Source organism: Notamacropus eugenii, chromosome 4 (genome assembly GCF_028372415.1).
Source record: "Notamacropus eugenii isolate mMacEug1 chromosome 4, mMacEug1.pri_v2, whole genome shotgun sequence".
Taxonomy (NCBI): domain Eukaryota; kingdom Metazoa; phylum Chordata; class Mammalia; order Diprotodontia; family Macropodidae; genus Notamacropus; species Notamacropus eugenii.
In genome coordinates this window covers 90,925,079-90,944,329 of record NC_092875.1, presented here as the reverse complement: position 1 = coordinate 90,944,329, position 19,251 = coordinate 90,925,079, and the positions used below count along the sequence as shown (strand labels likewise).

At 41.4% G+C, this 19,251-nt stretch overlaps 1 long non-coding RNA gene across 1 annotated transcript in view; it reads left to right on the top strand.

The window, feature by feature from the left end:
• The window catches only part of LOC140500385 (uncharacterized), a 46,401-nt gene extending 40,533 nt beyond the window's left edge, over positions 1-5,868 (top strand). The window contains exon 4 of the long non-coding RNA XR_011965715.1: positions 3,437-5,868. This is a non-coding gene — a long non-coding RNA (uncharacterized lncRNA). The remainder of the gene's footprint in view (positions 1-3,436) is intronic.
• Positions 5,869-19,251: the final 13,383 nt, after the last annotated feature.

Genomic DNA, 19,251 nt, shown 5'->3' with positions numbered 1-19,251 from the left:
CACAGATAGAAGCAGACCATTTTCTTTTGTATTATGTTTTGTTTTATGATTTTTCCCATTCATTTTAATTCTTCTATGCAACATGTATCTAATAGGAACGTACATGTAGAACCTATATAAGACTGTACGGTATGACTTTAAGGAAACTACTTGTCTCCTCAGGTCCTAAGTTTTCTTATCCATAAAATGAGTGAGTTGGAAGCTCCTTCTTGGCCTACAAGCTCTACTTAGAGATGTGATCATGAAAATCTATCCAAGTCGGGCACTCTATCTACTCACTGTACCACCTAAGAAGAAACTGAGGCACACAGGGTTAAGTGACTTGCCCAGGGTCCCATAGCTAATAAGTGTCTGAGGCCAGATTTGAACTCAGGAAGATATGAGTATTCCTGACTCCAGGGTCAGGAGGTTATCCACTATGCCATACTTTAAGTTTTGCAAAATGCTTTATGAAAATTATTTCATTTAATCTTAGCAATATCACTGTGAAGTAGATGTGAAAGATATTGTTATGATTCCATTTTATGGATAAGGGAACTGAGATTCAGAGAAGTTAAGCATTTGTCTACTGGTTATCCAACTAACTAGTCACTAAGACAAGGTAGATTTGAACCCAGGTCACTCCTGACTCTACACCCAGCAGTCTTTTCACTATCATACTACCCTATCCTTTGCATTTATTGACCCTCATTAGTAGCATAATCACCAAGCTTTACGAGATGCCTGTTTATGTTTGTGACTCCATAGGGCTCTGCAGAGAGAGAATCTTCAGTCCTCCACCCCTCAGCTTTGCCCTTGGGAAGTCCACTAAGATACCACCCGTGTGACCCTGGGCAAGTAATTTCATCCCTCTAGACCTGTTTCCTATAAAATGAAAGAGTTGGATCAGATGGTCTCAAAGGTCTCTTCAAGTTCTAAATCTATGATCCTGTGACCCTGGAAGATATCCAAGTATGGGACAAGCAGACAGCAGAAAAGCAATATCAGGGTTTTCTTGAAAGATCCAGGGATACGTTCTCTCCTCTATGCTAGTCACTTAGTCTGACGCCCTGTAGCCTGAGGGGGGAAAGTCAGTTGACTCTATGTTCTTTCTTAAGCTGATAACTCTCTTTGATCTTTTCACTTTCTCTACTTCCCCCACCATTCCACCCTACTGCTGACACCTTTACCCTCTCAGTTGACTTCTTTCCCAAAGGCTTCATCACAGGAAAGGTTAGAAAGCTGCTTTTCCCAAATGATTCAGGGAGAGGGGCTTCCCCAAGAGGTCTTCAATAGTCAATTCCTTCAGGAGTGTTGGACAGAATGAGGCCAAGACTGTCAGTGGCCTAGCTATAAATTCTGCAGAAACAAACTCTGTCCAGGGTGAATTACCGGCGGCTGCTTCTTCTTCGGGCAATTAGCTATTGTTTTAATAACTGGCGGTAATGAGCCACGGAGGGGGGTTCAAACTGCCTGGCTCTGTTACTAGGGATTTATAGGTCCCTGGAGCTGCAACAGGGAGGAGAGAAGGCTGACAAGGCTGCTTGCCTCTAAGTGCTTCCCACTCCCTCCTCCTAGGAGCCATCCTTGATTTTAAGAAAAAAAAGAAGCAGCTTCTAAGGGTCTCGCCATAAATGGAATAAACAACCTGGAAAGTTGTGTCTACTCTCACAAATCATGGTGGCCCCAAGGATGGTTGACCCCTGGAATCCCCCCCCCCCCCAGGGAAAGAAATCTTCTATTTCAGGATTGCAGTTGATATTCCAAATGCAAACATCAATTGGAAATTAGGACAGAGATATACAGTCACCTGGAGGTGCCAATGACTGAGGGCAGGAATTGTAGAATGTCAGAGCTAAAGGGAAACTTGCAGTATCGAAGATAGAATGTCAGAGCTGGAAGAAATCTGAAATCATTCAGTCCACATTGCCACCCAAAGCATAAGGAATAAGAACAGAGGAAGGTAGGTCACTCAGAGTCAGGACGCCATCATAGAAGAGGGGAAATATGGCCAGAAAAGGAAGGTGAACATAAAGCAGTATCTAAAATACAATATATCTCTTTGCAACCACCAGTTCTGCCCTCTTGGGCCAAGTACAATGAAAAACTTTCTCTACATGGCAGCTCCTCAAGAACTGCCCTGACAAATTAGATTTTGTGTTCATTTGTATATACCCTACATGTGTGGGCAGCTAAGGGGTACAGTGGATAAAGCACCAAGGGCTGGAATCAAGAAGACTCATCTTCGGGAGTTCAAACCTGGCCACAGACACTTACTAGCTGTGTGATCCTGGGTAAGTCAACTAATCTCTGTCTGCCTCAACTGTAAAATGGGGATAATAATAGCACCTACTTGTCAAGTTATTGTAAGGATCAAATGGGAAAACATCTTTAAAGAACTTTGCATACAGTAGGCACTTAATTGTTGTTTCCTTCCTTCTGATTCAATTCAGCAAACTTTTTATTAAATACCTACTATATGCCAGGTATTATACCAGGAGTGGGGAGACAAAGTGAAAGATGTAAACAGTCCTTTCCTTCAAAGTGTTTGCATTCTGCTGTGGTTCCAAAGACCAGGTGGGGACTTTTCAACCCAAAGTCTTACAGCACTTTTCCTTTTCACTCAATCTGCTGGGCAAGGGAAAATATATTTGACTAGTTCATATCTTTTGTATGCACATTCAGTTCCAGCTCAGAGCCATTTGAAAAGATTTTTATTCAGCAGGCATTAAGTAGACAGGAGCCAGGCAGAGAATACCTGTGCATGCTCTGAAGTGAAGGGCATGACCTTTCCCCTATTATGTATTCTTGGAAGAAGACTCCCCAATCTTTGAAGTATATTGGCACTAGGCAGAGGAGACTAAACTTGCTTAAAAGCCTGGACTCCTATTGGCTAGTTTCTCTACTATATATGCAAAGCGAACACACAGTAATTTGGAAGGGGAGGGAAGAAAAACTGAAGCATTTGGGAAAAGCCTCATGTGGCATATGGCACATGAGGTGGGCCCAGAATGGAGCTGGGGATTCCAAGAGGCGGAGGTGAGGAAGGAGAGCACTCCAGGCACAGAAACGGAGAATGGTGATTATAGGAAACAGAAACAGGCCAGTCTGGTTACATGGAGGTAGAGTTGGGGGGCGTGGGGGTGGGTAGAGTAATGCTGAATCAGTATGGAAAGATGGGGGTGAAGTTAAGTGGGATTTTTACCTCCATCTTTACCCTTTTTAATACAACCTAAGTTTTTACTAGTCTTTTTTAGCCACCATCATTATTGCCTAAATTGAGTCCACTCAAACTTTCAGATATATTTCACAGGAATTTCTATTATGTGAAGATGATTTTTGAACCCAAATACAAAAATTTATATCTATATTAGTTAAATCTCATTTTACTACATTATTCTCAAAGTTCTAGCCTGTTTCTATTATCTAATACATCACTATATATTTTTCCTCCCAGCTTTGTGCCATCAGCAGATTTGATAAGTATATCATTTGCCTTCATTCAAGTAACTGACAAAAATGTTAAACAGCTCTGGGTCAAGAATGGATCTCAGGAAGATGCTCCACTGGAGCTGGTCTTCCAATTTGGTAACAACCCATTGATGATGGCTTGTCTCTCTGCCTCTTCCAAGCTACGACCTGCCTGAGGGTGAAAACTTGATCTGCTCCTTTTGTATCTCCTACAGATGTTTAGCTCCCTGTGGACAGAGTCTAGGCCTATTCCTTCTGTCTTCTAGACTTTGGATTTCTCTACACTCCTGAGCCAGTTTCTTCTCTGTGTACTACAAATTGTGAATTCGTCAAAAGACAGAATTGTATCTACTTTTTCTCTTTCTCCTCCCCCACCCAAGGATTTTCAACTCTTTCTCAACACTGTGAGCCCCTTAGGATGGAATTCAGTTCCACTCAGAATTAAGGTTTATTGTCTTCATCCCTCCCTTTTCCTCAGAGAAATATCAATTCTGTCTCCAGTAAAATTTCAACAGCTCCATCATCCCACAGGTATCTAAAGTGGGTCTAAATGTCCTCATCTTTTTCTAGTCTCACTGTGATTAATATGTCACAAATTTTAAACACATCTCATGTCATCAAAACAAGTTCCTAGAAAGCAGAGTCAGGAAAGTTATCACAGATCTTCTAGTTCAATCCCCCTATAGAATCTTTGCTTCACACCAATAATACAACAGAGGAAAATGAAGCTCAGAGAGATTAGTCAATTTTCCCAGGGTCACATAATAAGACAAAAATAAAATTCAGGTTTTATGAATTCCAAGTTTGGAATTTTTTTTCTCATTGTCAAGCCTTCCCCCCATCCTAAATAATGAGACACATGCACATTAATAATAATTCAACAAACATTTGTTGATTGACTACAACAAATACAGCACTATAACCATCACTGAAATTAAAAATGTCAGAATTTCTGGTCTCAGGAATCTTATGATACAAACCAAATGGAAATAATGAGGAGACATGGCAAAATATAATGGGATGAAAGAATGGTCTAGACTGTGTGCTTCAAAACATCTGAGGGAGGAAAAACTATTTTAAGCTGGGGGAAATCACTCATTCATTCATTGAACAAACATTTATTAAGCACTTTATATGTGTGGCTCCTATGTTTTAGACTAGGGGCAAGGAAGGAAGACACAAACAAACACAAGAAAATATGGCACACAATAATATAGACTAAGGGCATTGCAGAGGGGCAAACAAAATGCTGTGTGAGGTCAAGTGGGAGATTTTGTTTGCACTACATAGTTGACAAGGTTGTTTCGAGGAAGTATCTCATATTCACACTTATACACTCAGATATATTATAGCCAACTCTTGCCTAATCAGGCAAGAATGACAGGTTTCCATCAGCACCATGGACAGCAGAGCAGAAGTAGATCAATGTTTCAGAGAAGCTGACGATGCCTTAACCAATATTTTGTATTCTTTTGCAATTTAAGAAGTATTGTGGAGAACCTAAGAAGAAATGGAGACTAAACTTTTATATCTCATCAAAAAAATTTTTTGTAATTTATTTTTTAATTCTTATGTTAATGTGAGAGGTCTTCAGCAGCAGCAACCAAATGCCTTCTTTACTTACCAAGGAGAAGGTCTTTGATTGAGGTAGCATTATACAGTGTAAAATAATAATAATATAAATATTAATAATAATCAATAATCTTTTGTTGATTACATTAATAAATAGATATGTGGTCATATTACAAATAATTATATTAGTATTAATTACATTGGATTAATAATGCTATTGTTAGCATTATTATTATTGCCATTTCTATAACTCTGTGATGTTTAACAAAAAAGCTTTAAAACCTTGTTAGGTGTTGAAAAGGTGGAAAGTAGAAGGGATCCTAAATTTAGAGTCAGGAGACCTGAGATTGAATCCTGACACACTTAGTAGCTATGTAGACTTGGGAAAATACTTAACTTTTCTGGTCTTCCATATTCTCCTATTTAAAATAAGGTGGATAAAGAAGATTATTTCAAAGTCCCTCCCAGCTCTAATGTAAAATACCCTTCTCTTGACCACCACACTATACACATCTTGTATTGAGTTTTTTTAACTCCACTCTTCCCCCCCCCAAAAAAAAATTATCACATCTCACAACATCAAAACAGGTTCCTAGAAAACAGAGCAAGAAAAGTCTAAGATATTTGGATATTTGGCCTATTACCTTATTTGATCCCCACCACCTTTGGAGATAGACAGATACCCACTTAACAGAGAAAGAAACTGAGGTCAGAGATGAAAAGTAAGTTGTTAAAGCTTAAAGAGCAACTTAGAGCTGAGACTAGAACCCATGTCTCTGTATTCAAATCAATCAAAAGAACAGGCTTGGGAATCAGCAAGTCTGGGCCCCAAGATTCAGGGTGGTGCAGGGGGAAAGAACACTGGGTTGGGAGCCAAAGAACCTTTGTTAAAATCTCAGCCCTGGTTCAAGTGAAAGCTCTCCCACTTGCTAGCTGTGTGACTTTGGGCAAGTTACTTAATTTCTCTAGGCCTCAGTGTTTTTATCTGTAAAATGAAAGGGTTTGGCTAGATGATCCCTGAGGTCTCTAGCAGCCTGTGATGATATAACTCAAAGGAAGCCAGGGGATCAGAATGCTGCACCTAGCTCTGACACTATCTCAGAGTGGGGCAAGTCATGGGGCTGGGGGGAGGTTAACAGAGAGGTTTGTTTCCTTGTGGAGGATGGAGTCAGGGGCAGGATGAATCATATTCCAGGCAATGAATACTCAGTGATTAATTCACCTGGCCGCTGTCTCCAAACTGACTCCTGAGTTCACTTTTCACTATGCCTTATGGTGAGTCATCCAATTTCATGCTGAATTGAGAGCCCTGAAGAATAAGACAGACCTCTGGAGCAATGCTTCTATGACCCAACTTTCCCCAGGGAAACATAGATGACCTGCCATCTACTCCAGGCAATTCAGCCTTATTTAGGCGGCAGCAAATATCTTTCTCTTCTCTAAAATAATATAATTCCAGAATATTAAAAACACTTTCAAATTTGTCAGAGTCTCAGAGATGGAAGTGGACTGAGAACATTGAGGGGAGAAAGGAAGAAATTCAATCAACTGTCTGGGTATGTGACTGACAATACAATTCCAAATATCTGGATATTTGAGTATATCTAGACAGTCTAATATACAGAATTCCAGAGTGGAAAAGGATATTACAAAATCGACTATATGATATTAGATCTGGAAGGATTCTTAGAACCTAGAATGTTAAAGAAGAGGGGGAACTTAGAAGATGGAATATCAGAACTGCAAGAGGTCTTAAAAATCACCTACCATAAAGGAAACATATTCCCCTCTCCAAGAAGTCCCTAGTCTGAAAAGGGTGGTGCCTGAATGAACTTTAAAATCACCTAAAATTGAATACCTTTAATGCTGATGAGCTCAGTATGGGGGGTTGGGTTCACACATGAGGCTAATTAGGGAACATTCAGGACAGCCATGACCTGTTAAGTTGAGATTCTGCCCCAGAGAACAGCTAGATGACCTCTTGATGTTTTGTCCAATGCTTGGTTCCTTAAAGCACCAAGCAGGAGGCCAAGGAGATGGAATCTTCAGGTTGCTCAAACATTGAGGAAGTAAAGGAAAATATTCAATCGACTATCTGGGTATGTGACTGACTATACAGTTCCAAATATCTAAGTATTTGAGTAGGTCTCAATGGTTTGACATCACTGTCACCAACTTTCCCAACTTCTACTTCCCAGCAAGGACCTTTATTCATTTGTTGAAATTTTATTCAAGTGAAATGAGCAGAACCGGAGAATATTCTATACAGTAAGAGCAATATTGTATAATGATCAACTGTGAATGACTTAGCTGTTCTCAGCAATACAATGATTCAAGACAATTCCAAAGGACTTATGATGAAAAATGCTATCCACCTCCAGAGAAAGAACTGATGGAGTCTGAATGCAGATTGAAGCAAACCTTTTTTCTTTTCTTTATTATTCTTTTTTTATCTGCATTTTCTTTTGCAACATGGTTAATATGGAAATGTTTTGCATGACTGCACGGGTATAATCTATATCAAATTGCTTGCCTTTTCAAGGAAGGGGAAGGAAAGGAAGAAGCATATGGAACTGAAATTTTTTAAATGGATTTTAAAATTTTTTGTTTACACGTAATTGACAAAAAATAAAATAATTAAATGAGAAAAAAATGTTTCCTTCTCTATAAAGCCTTTCTTGATCTCTTCACTTTCTCCTGACTTTCTTTTCAGAACTCGCATACAGTGTGTATGTGGTCTTTCTAAAGCACTTACCATGAGATGTTGCATATTATAACTGCCTGTGTTTTGTGCTCTTTCTGGACTCTAAGGTCCTGGAGAGTAGAGTCTCCGTCTTATTTGGCCTTTATATTTCCCTGGGGTTTAACACACTGTTCTGCACAAAATACTAAAGAAATAAACACTTGACCTTTCTCTCTTTCATCTAGTGCAGCCAAATCTCCTCAACTGCCTTCACATATACTATGCTTCTATCCCACTCTCTTCCTTACATATAATTCTCTCTCTGCTTCTTCAGCTCCTGACCATTCATCAAGGCCCTTCTAAAAGGAAGTCCTCTCCAGTGACACCAACACACACTAGTCTATCACTCCCTTTAACTCCTCCTCTCGCTTACATTCTGGGTCACACATTCTCACACTTGCCTTTCTTCTTATATCTCCAGCCTTATCTCCCACTAATTTCCTCCTATCTCCATTCCTATATCCTTCTCTGCAGGCCAATTTATTCACTGTCTTCATATGATATGCTGGTCTTCCTTCCTGATCTTTCTACTTTTGCTTACAGCATCCCCTCTCTTCTCATCCCTCCGTGGGACTTTGATGCCTTCCTCTGTCCTTCCTCTGTCCTTCCTGTCCAACCTTCCTGTCCAACCTTCAAGGCCCAGATAAACTCCTGCCTCCCAGAGGAAGTCTCTCATAACCAATTTAAGGCTTTCATGCTTCTCTGAGTTCATGTCCATTGTAATGGACCATATTCACCTTCAAGATGCTTCTTATACTGACGTGCCCTGGAATGGAAAAAGACCCTGACTTGGGTCGAGTCACTTATCTCTGTGGCACAGTTTCCCCATATGTAAAATGAAGGCAATGATCTTTTTAAAAAACCTTTAATTACTTTATTTATTTTTAGTTTAGAACATTCAGTTTCATAAATTTTTGAGTTTTCACTTTTCTCCCCCTCCCCAAGATAGCATGCAATCTGATATAGGCTTTACATATACATTCATATTAAACATATTATCATATTAGTCATGTTGTAAAGAAGAATTATAACCAATGGAATGAATCACAAGAAAGAAGAAACCAAACAAAAAGGAAAGAGTGCCAATAGTCTACTTTGATCTGCCTTTAGATGCCATAATTCTTTCTCTGGATGTGGGTAACACTGGATTAAGATGGCTCTGGAGGAGAAGTGAGGTTGAGAAGAGCAAAGTCTATGAAAGTTAGTCATTGCAAATGTGGCTGTAATTGTGTACAATCTTCTTCAGGTTCCGTTCTCCTCACTCAGTATCTGTTCATATAAATCTTTTTAGGTTTTTCTGAAGTCTGCCTACTCCTCATTTCTTGTAGCACAATGGTATTCCATTACATTCATATACCACAACTTGTTCAGCCATTCCCCAATTGATGGACAGCCTGAAGGTAATGATCTTATCCACTTCCCAGAGTTGTTCAGAGAATTCATTTAAATATAATACAATTTCAAAAAAAATATTAATTTACTATATGCTGAACAGTGTTGTCAGAATTGGGAGAGGTGAGGCATAGCCTCTGACCTTCTGAAATCACTGGACTATGCATAACACACTCACAAATACTGGTAATACATATAGTACATGAGCAGGTAAGAGAGAGACAGTGCCATGTGAGGTCCAAAGGACAAGGCTGTTTCCAACAAGAGGGTGGTCTCCTTCTGAGATTATCCTGTTTATCCTATATAGATAATTGTTTGCATATCATCTCCCCCATTAGATTGTGACCTCTGAAGAGTAGAGACTGGGTTTTGTTTTGTTTTGCTTTTGCCTCTCCTTATATCCCCTGGCACTTAGCATGATGGCTGGCACATAATAGGCATTTACTTAATGTTAGCTGACCAACTGACTAACCACCAAAGGAAGTGACATTGGAGTTGGGGCTCTGAAGGAGACAATGGCTGTGTGAACCAGAAGGCTCTGCACATATACAAAGGGTTCTGTTCTTTGGTATAATCCAGTTTTTGTATCAACATTTAAATATTCATGCGTTGATATATCATTTCCTTATTATATTGTGAATTCCCAAACTACACCAACTATGTCTCCTACATTTCTGTTTCCCTCATTATTTCAAGTTCAGGGGCAACAGGCTATGATGAATTTTTGTTGGAAGATTTACTGATTATGTTTCATATTATTCTCGGTGATCCAGAGGAGACAGGATATTACGTTGCCAGAAACTGTAAAGGGATTCTGCATTGGAAGGGAGATTTGGCCAGATACCCTCTGAGGTCCCTTCTAGCATCGAAATGCTATGTCCTATGGTCTCAGGACCCACAGAGTGATGATAATCCTATGAAGTGTTCTGAGGTGTCTTTCAGTTCACTCATTCTGTATTTTATCCTGCAGTTCTGATACTCTTTGATCTACAGATCTACATTCTATGGTCTCTTCTAGCTCTGACATACTGTGACTCTGAGATTCTGTAACCCTATGATCCTGTTACCTCTATATGAGTTTAGTCTCCCCAGGCAGCCCCAAATCTTGAAGAGAGCAGGGCTTGAGTTTCTTCCTCTCCCCCTCCCTCCATCTCTTCCCTTCCTCACCACAACCTGACACTGCTGTCCCTTCCTGGCTGAGCACAAGCCTGGTCACTCAGGGTCATTTTCACACTAATTGCTCTGGAGATCAGGGTGAGTTTTTTACTTCTTTTTACAATGTCAGTATCTGTGGAGCACCCCAAGGGAGCGAGGAGGAGGGGGACTAGTAAGGAGAGAGCAGCTTCTGTTAGTAAGTGATACTCATGCCCTGTTTCCCACATGGCAGCAGTAGCCGCAGCAGCAGCTTTGAATCACCAAAGATGTAGTGGCCTCTGTTGCATTATATTTAGCCAGCCTCCACTTTTATTCAAAGCATTTTTTCTCCCCCACCCTCCTAGGTAGAATCACTGAACCAGGTGGTGGAAGAAAGGATGGGACAATGGAGGAGTCAAGGGCGGTGAGAGTGGGGGCTGTGGGAAGAGGGAGGTAAGTGGAAGGCAGGAGAGGTCCAGTGAATCACCTCTGTGGGAGACATAGTCAACTCCTTCTGGGCTAAAACACAAAGACACAGTTATCCCTTTATGCCAAAGATTCTCAATCTTTTTTTTGTGGGTGCCACAAGCCCCCTTGGCAGTCTATGGATATCTTCTCAGAATAATGTTTTCAAATGAATAAAATAAAATACATAGAATCACAAAGAGGCAGCCAAACAGATCAGTGGAAGGAGCCAGGCTTGGAGTCAGAAAGATCTGTGTTCACAAAGAGCCTCAGTCACTTGCCAGCTGTGTGATCCTGACCAAGTCATCTGACCTCTTTTCACCTCAATTTCCTCACCTGAAAAATGGAAATAATAATAAGACCCATATACTTCCCAGCATTGTTGAGAGGATCAAATGATATGATTTGTAAAGTATCTGACACAGAGTGAATACTTAATAAATGTTGTTTCCTTCCTACTATTTTTGAAATAGCAAGCTATGTTTTTTTAAATACATGAACCCCAAATTAAGAACTCTAGATCTTTATTTTTTTAAAACAAAGGATTCTCCACAGATCCAGCTGGCCTTTGTTCTTTTTTGACCCATTACGTGTGGTTGGGTCAAGACCCAGTCTGTGATCAGGATTAGGGCTCAGGCTATGAGCAGGTGACTAGGATCAGAATCCTATTAGATTTATCCCCCTGTACTAATCTCTCAAGGTATTTTCAGATCTGACCTCTCTCATCCCAGTGTATTACCTATCCCTCCCAGCTTGATGTCAGGATTAAGACTCACTCTTCAACTAGACACAGGGCTCAGTGTGTGACTAGTTAGAAGTGAATGTGGTCATCTTCTAAATATGTTCTCTTCTGAAAGTGGCTCTATTTGAGGTGTGAATGGTTTGGGGCCACCCAACCCCAGTCACCACTGGAAATAGAGAGCCTCATCACTTGTGAAAACACCTCATACAGTCTCTAAATACAGACTCCTTCTATGGATCATATTCCCAAACTGTGGAGTGATCACAGCATCTCTGAATCATAATTGTCCCTTCTACTTCAACAATAATAACAATAACTGGCATTTATATAGCCCCTTAAGGCTTACAAAGCACTTTTTAAATATCTCATTTGAGCCTCATGACAACAACCCTGGGAGAGGGACACTATTATTATCCCCACTTTACAAAGAAGGAAACTGAGGCAGAAAGAGATGCCCAGGGTCACACAGCTAGTAAATGTCTGAGGCTGGATTTGAACTCACTGTGCCAGCAAGCTGCTCTGCATAAAGCTGCCTACTCCAAGAAGAGGAATACAGTCCCTACTTCACAGGCTATGTTGTGAGGAACAAAGCAGGCCATGAACACACGGTCTTTCATAATTTGTGAAGCTCTATGCTAATATCAGGGACAGGAGACAGTAAACTGGGAGCAAGGATGCCTGAGTTCTAGTTACCAGCTCTACCACTGATTTTCTGGGTGGCATTAGGCAAGCCAAAAAATCACAGAATAAGATAATTTCATAGTTGGAAGGGATCTCAAGAGGAAATCCAACCACCACCTAAGCAAGAATTCTCTCTCCAATATCAGATAAGGGGATCTCTAGCCTCAGTTTGAATACCTCCAGTGTCAGAGCTCACTATCTTATTGGATTGGCAGTGCTATTGTGTAATGACTGTGATCCTTAGGCATGATTTCCTTGTCTCTTTCCAGAGCCTGCCTCCCTGTAATGATTCCCTCTGTTGCTCCTAGATCTACCCTCCAGGGTCACACAGAACAACTTTCGTCTCTCTTCCTCATGGCAACACTTCGAAGATATGAAATCAGAGATCACATTAGGAAGCTGCATGGCATGACAAATATGGCACTGGGCTTAGAGTCAGGACATCCTGAGTGTAGGTTCAAAGCCTATATAAGTTGTGTGACCTTAGGCAAGTCACTTCACCTCTCTATGCCTCAGTTTCTTCTTTGTAAAATTATTGGTTGGGACCTGATAAGCTGAAAGGTTCCTATTATCTTTAGATCTGTGACCCTATATCCTGCTTCCCCACCATACCTGGAATCCTACCTTGCAAAGTCTTTTAGACTCTAGGCCAGGGGTGGGGAACCTGCGAATCTAGGCTCCACATTTTCAAATTCCAGTCTCTTAGGTGCTGATTTCTAGAGTTCTCTTCACCCTGGCCATGCTCATTCATACAAGGGAATCTCTTATCCAGAGGAGGGGCCATTGTCCTTGTTTCTCCTCCTCCTATGTCCTCCCCAAGAAGGTAAGTACATGACAGAGAGTTCAATGGTATCAAGGGAGATTCATAAAGACCCATGTGGAACTAAATTGACATCTTCTAAAACACCGACAAAGGGAACAGGATCTACCCCACCCCAACCTTATAAGGCAACTCCAGACTTTTGGGACTGGGGCTTAGTGACATACCCCTCAGCTCCCTGGAGCTTAGTTTGGAGCCTAAGAGCAACCCAGCAGCTCTGACGTCAACACAGCTGAGTTTGCTGACAGGTACCTGTGCCAGAGAAGACTGGCTGTAGGGGAACTGTCAGTACTAGCAGAAAAGAAAGCAGAAGAGGAGGGAGGGAGGAGAGTGCAATCACTCGGCAAACCCTTTTATTTTCTGGGCACAGGATGGATCATTTCCTCTTCCCCTCCTTTTTCTGCACAAACAGTTCTCTTGTGATTGGCAAAGGTGGGGTATTCAGACCCAGAACAAACGTCATCTCCTCTGATGGCAGCCGCCTCCCTTTTTGCCTTTTCATTCAGAGCCCTCCACAATCTAGGCCTAATCTACCTATAGAAATTAATCTGGAGAGGAAAGCAGCACAATAAAGCTTAATAAATGTTTATCAAATCAAACTGAATTGGATGGGGGAGGGGGTGGAAGGAGCAAGGATTAAATTCAAAAGGAGGGAAGGAAATGAGCATTGATTGAGCATCTCCTATGTTGCAGGCACTGTGCTTAGTGCTTTGATCTCACAACAATTATGAGAGGTAGTTCCCATTATTATCCCCTTTTACAGATGAGGAAACAGGCAGACAGGAAAAGTGGCTTGCTCAGAGTTTTACATCTAGTTAGTGTTTGGGGCTAGATTTGAATTCAGATTTTCCTGACTGATTGAGTGATCTGACCCAAGGTCATTTAGCAGGCTAGTTTTTGTTTAGTCTTTCAGTTGCATCCAACTCTTCATGACCTTATTTGAGGTTTTCTTAGGAAAGGTGTCAGAGTGGTTTTCTATTTCCTTCTCCATTTCATTTTACAGATGAGGAAACTGAGGCAAACAGGGTTAAGTAGCTGAGCCACAATGACTCCATGAAGGCAAAAATTTTTCTCTCCACATAAAAGATGGAGAAACAGAAAACCAGAAAGGGCAGGTCACTCATTCAAAGTTTCAGAGCAAATGAATGGTATAGTGGCAACATGGTGCATGGGAATGGAGGGCTGAATCTGTAGTCAGAGGTCTCAGGTTCAAATCTCATCTCTCCTACTTGGTGCCTGGGTGACCTTGGGCAACTCACTTCCCCATTTTGGGTCTCAGTTTCCTTATCTGTAAAACAAGGGGGCAGAGTCAGATAGCCTTCAAATGCTCTTCCAACTCTGAACTTATCGTTCTGTGCCTAGAACTCCCAGTGTGGGGCTCTTACCCCAGCACCAGAGAGCCTGCCATTAAATCTTGTTCAATTGCTCTCTTGTTGATAGTTAGTCTTAAAAAACAGAAGACTCATCCTTGCCCTGCCTCTTGCCTGGAGCTGCTGCAAGGATCAGGGGAGATAATGGATTTGAGAGAGCTTTGAAATGCATAAAGCATTTAATAAATGATTACCTTCTGCTGAAGAAGATTGTTATCTGTAATCTGCCTCCCTGGCACACCAGGTTCAGTCCCACCTTGGTGCTCTTATTCAAGGACATTCCTCCCACTCAGTGGAAGGCTCTGTCCCCCTCCTCTTGTCAGTAGGCCTAGATCTCATCTCACGCCTTCCAGGAAGCCCTCCCAGACCTCCCCTGTCTATCCACAAACCTTTCTCTTGCCTCTGACTTCCCACAGTCCTTACTGTTCAACCCTTTCATTTTAAATATTCACTTTCTTTGTGGTCATCTGATTGTGCCCCCCAGGAAAGATGTGAGCTCCTAGAGATCACAGACTGTTTTCTTTATCTCCTTTTATAATTCAGCCCTTACCCTCAATAAGTAGGACCTGGCACAAGCCTATGTATTGGAGAGGTTTGTAAAGGCCCTGGGTAGTGATGCAGAGATGGTATAGTGGATAGAGAACTAGCCCTGCAGTCAAGAGGATCTGAGTTCAAATTTGACCTCAGACACTTACTAGCTATGTGAACCTCGGCAAGTCACTTAAACTTGTTTGCCTCAGTTTCCTCATCTGTAAAATGAGCTAGAGAAGGAAATGGCCAATTACTTTAGTAAAAAACAAATAAACAACAACAAAATACAACCTCAAATGGTATCATAGAGTCAGATATGACTAATCCAAAAAAAAAATAAAAAGGAGATAATCTCAGAGGGAAGACACTAACAGCTGGGGGTGAGGGAGGGAAGAGGATAGGGAAAACTTCCTGCAGAAGATGAGATTTGAGCTCAGTCTTAAAGAGGTGGAGAAGAGGAAGAAAAAATACTAGGCATGAAGCATTCATAGACTGTCTCCTAATCTCTGTAAAGTATTCCAGACTGAGAGTCAGACCCCTTAGTGAAATTACTCCAACCCATCTCAGGACAGAATGTTGAAAGGAAATTAACATTCCTGCAGCCCTATGCCCTTATACAAATATGGGATCACATGGAAACAAAGTCTATCTGCATCAACCTATTGGAATCTGTTCCCCACTTACAAAGGTAGAAATAAGAACCAAACCTATCCTAGCACCTGGCTAGTTTTCCCACCTATGATGCCAGGAGAGAGGAGGGGATGAGCATAGTTTATGGGGCCCATGGCTCTTACCCAAAGCTTTTGAGCCATCCTGCCATCACATCTCTCAAGGAATCTTGAACTAGTTCATACTAGCACGGGAGATACCTTGCTACATGAACATCTTTAAAATGGAGTTTTGTTCCATCAAATCAAATGCTTTTTGTAGTTGGCAAACAACAAACGTTGTTTTTCTGCATGAGATGCTTCAGTGTGTGACTTTACAAATGGAAGATGGTCTTGCAGGACAGTGGGAAGAGTGCTGCATTTGGAATCCGAGTATCCAGGTTCAAATCTCAGGCTCGGTTGCTTGACTGGCTGGGCAACCTTGGGAAAGGCACAACCCCATGTGGACCTCAGTTTCTTCTTCTGTAGAATTAAAGGGGCTATACTAAATGATTCCCAAAGTCCCACCTCTAAACCCATGATCCCATGAGCAGGAGGATTGATTGAGGTTTGCATAAATAGGATCACCAAGTTCAAGGGTAGATTCTCTAAGCATCCTTGTTGACACTCTTCTGCCTCCTACTGAAGCCCAAAGATCTTCATGTCTGAGGGCTGGAGGACCCTCCCTGGTTCCTGAGGCTCAGTTATCCTCTTGTATACAAGAATCTCCTGTTCCAATAGTTCCACATAAGCATGGTGTGCTGGTGGCTGATGGAGCACCTGTTTCTTCTTGGTGTTAATTATTAGGCCAAAATTAGCACAAGTAGCAGAGAACTGATCCGTACTTTGTTGCATCTCAGTTTCAGAGGCTGCATTGAGTGCACAATCATCGGCAAACAAAAAATCATGCACCAACCCTCCCTCCACTTTGGTCTTGGCTTGTAGCCTTTTTAAATTGAAGAATTTAGCATCAGTGTGGTAGCTGACCTTGATGTCGAGTTCATCTTCACTGAAAGCATCTGACAATGTGGCTGAAAACAGGATGCTACTTTTCTCTTATTCTCTCATTTCTCAGCCCCTGGGTGTTTCAAGTTGGGCCTTCCTTGGTGTGAGCTAAAACACAATAATATTAAAGACCTATTGCTATAGGCGTTACTGCTGAGTCTGATTCATTTATGTCACTGTTGGAATGGACTGGGACAACTGAGTTGTCAAAGATTATCCTTGACCGTTTCTAGGGGACCTTTCTCCAAGCCTTGGGTCTCTCATCGGTGAAATGTAGGGGTTAGACTGGTTATTATTTAACAACCTTCCAGCTCTGATATTCTGTGCTTTCTATGTGAAGATATCTTCTATCCCCAGCATTCTGTGTTCCAAGGTCCTTTCTGGTTCACATATTCTATGAGTATAGGACTTTATCATTCTTAGTCTGCATGGGTTGGTGTTAGGATATATTCACAGTGACAGAGAATCTCAGAATTAAATGGAACTTCAAAGGCCAGCTAGTTCTACCCATATCTGAATAAAAAGTATCCTCTATGGCATACTCAACAAATGGTGATGCCATGGTTAGTGAAAATGAATGAAATGAAATAATGAAAAATACATATGGAAGAGTACAGTTGCAGAGCAGATGGCAAGGCCCAAGAGATTTTACAGTGCATCAAAAGAGCAGATGAACACCGTGACTGGCACAGGATTGTTTGTTGACTGACTATGATCCCTCCCAAGGCATCTTATCTCTACTTTTGGAGAGCTCTAATTATTGGGGAATATTTTTTTACACCAAACCTGAACTTGCCTCTTTGCTCTTAGTCCTGTCTTCTGGGGCCAAGCAGAACAGGTCTAGCCCCCTTTCCCCTTAACAGCTCTTCAAGTACTTGAAGACAGCGACCTTGACCCTGATAAGTCTTCTCCAAGATAAACATCCCCACGTCTCTCAACCACTCCTTCTTTGACTGGTCAAATAGAAAGCCTTGACAGATGACCTACAAGAGTAGCTGGTGTTTATGAAGCACTTCAAGATTTACAAAACACTCTATAAACACACAGAGAATACACTCTCTTTCTCTCTCTCTCCCCATATATATATATATATATATACATACACACATATACATGTATGTGTGTATATACATGCATATATGTAGGTATGTATATGTGCATATGTATGTCTATATATGTGTGTCTGTGTGTATTCTGTGTGTCTGTAAACCTATTCATGTATACTGTCCTATAAACTTTGATTATATATGATACATAAAATTACTTTATATGTATATGTATATCTACAGTTGTTGTCTTTTGTTCTTGAAGAGGAACAAAATGACATCACTATGAGCTCTACCACAGATCAGACCCAAATAATTCATGTGAACATTTGGGGTGGATTCTCTAAATTTGCTCTTCCTGTGTTTCCTTTGAGCTGTTTCAATTCTGCTTTGCTCATAGAGCATAGCACCTTTTCTGACGTGGGCACACTATGCTGAGTGGTCCTGTGCCAATCTCTCCCATTTCATACAATCAATTCAAGTTCTTGACAGTGTCCTTGTATTGCTTCTTCTGACCACCATGTGATCACTTGCCCTGTGTGAGTTCTCACCTCAGACACTTGACATTCACTAACTGTGTGACCTTGGGCAAGTCACTTAACCTCAACTACCTCATCCTGGGTCATCTCCAGTCATCCTGAGGAATATCTGATCACTGAATTCAGATGGCTCTAGAGGAGAAGTGAGGCTGGTGACCTGCACAGCCCTCCCTCACTCAAAACAAAGTCAAGTGCAAGTCATGTCATCATTTCTCTGATGGCATGGTCTTCTTTGGCAACAAAGGATGAATACACACACCTTATCCTACCAGGTGATCTTCAGAATCTTCCTAAGACAATTCAGATGGAAGCGAATTAGTTTTCTGGCTGGGCACTGGTACACTGTTCAGGTTTCACAGGCATACAACGATGAGGTCAGCACAAGAGCTCTGTAGTCCTTCAGTTTGATAATCAATCTAATACCTTTTCTCTTCCATACTTTCCTTCAGAGCTTCCCAAAAACTGAGCTAGCTCTGGCAATGCATGCATCAACCTCACTGTCAACGTGTACATCCCTGGACAGTACGCTACCAAGGTAAGTGAACTTATCCACAGCATTCAAAACTTCTCGGTTTGTTGTAACCAATGGTTCCACGTATGGATGGTGTGATGGTGGCTGATGGAGCACCTGTGTTTTCTTGGTGTTAATTGTTAGGCCAAAATTAGCACAAGCAGCAGAGAATCGATCTATACTTTGCTGCTTCAGAGGCTGCCTTGAGTGCACAATCATCTGCAAACAGAAAATCATGCACCAACACTCCCTCCACTTTGGTCTTGGCTTGTAGCCTTTTCAAATCAAAGAATTTACCATCAGTATGGTAGTTGACTTTGATGCCATGCTCATCCTCATTGAAAGCATTTAACAACATGGCTGAAAACATCATGCTAAAAAGCATGGGAGCAAGCACACAGCCCTGTTTCACTCCATTGGTGACTGGGAAGGCACGAGAGCATAGTCCATTATCTAGAACTGGGCAAGCTTGAACTTCTCTGGGCAACCAAATTTTGACATAATTTTCCATAAGCCCTCATGACTAACAGTGTCAAAGGCCTTGGTCAAATCCACAAATGTTGTGTACAGACCTCTGTTCTGCTCCTGGAATTTCTCCTGGAG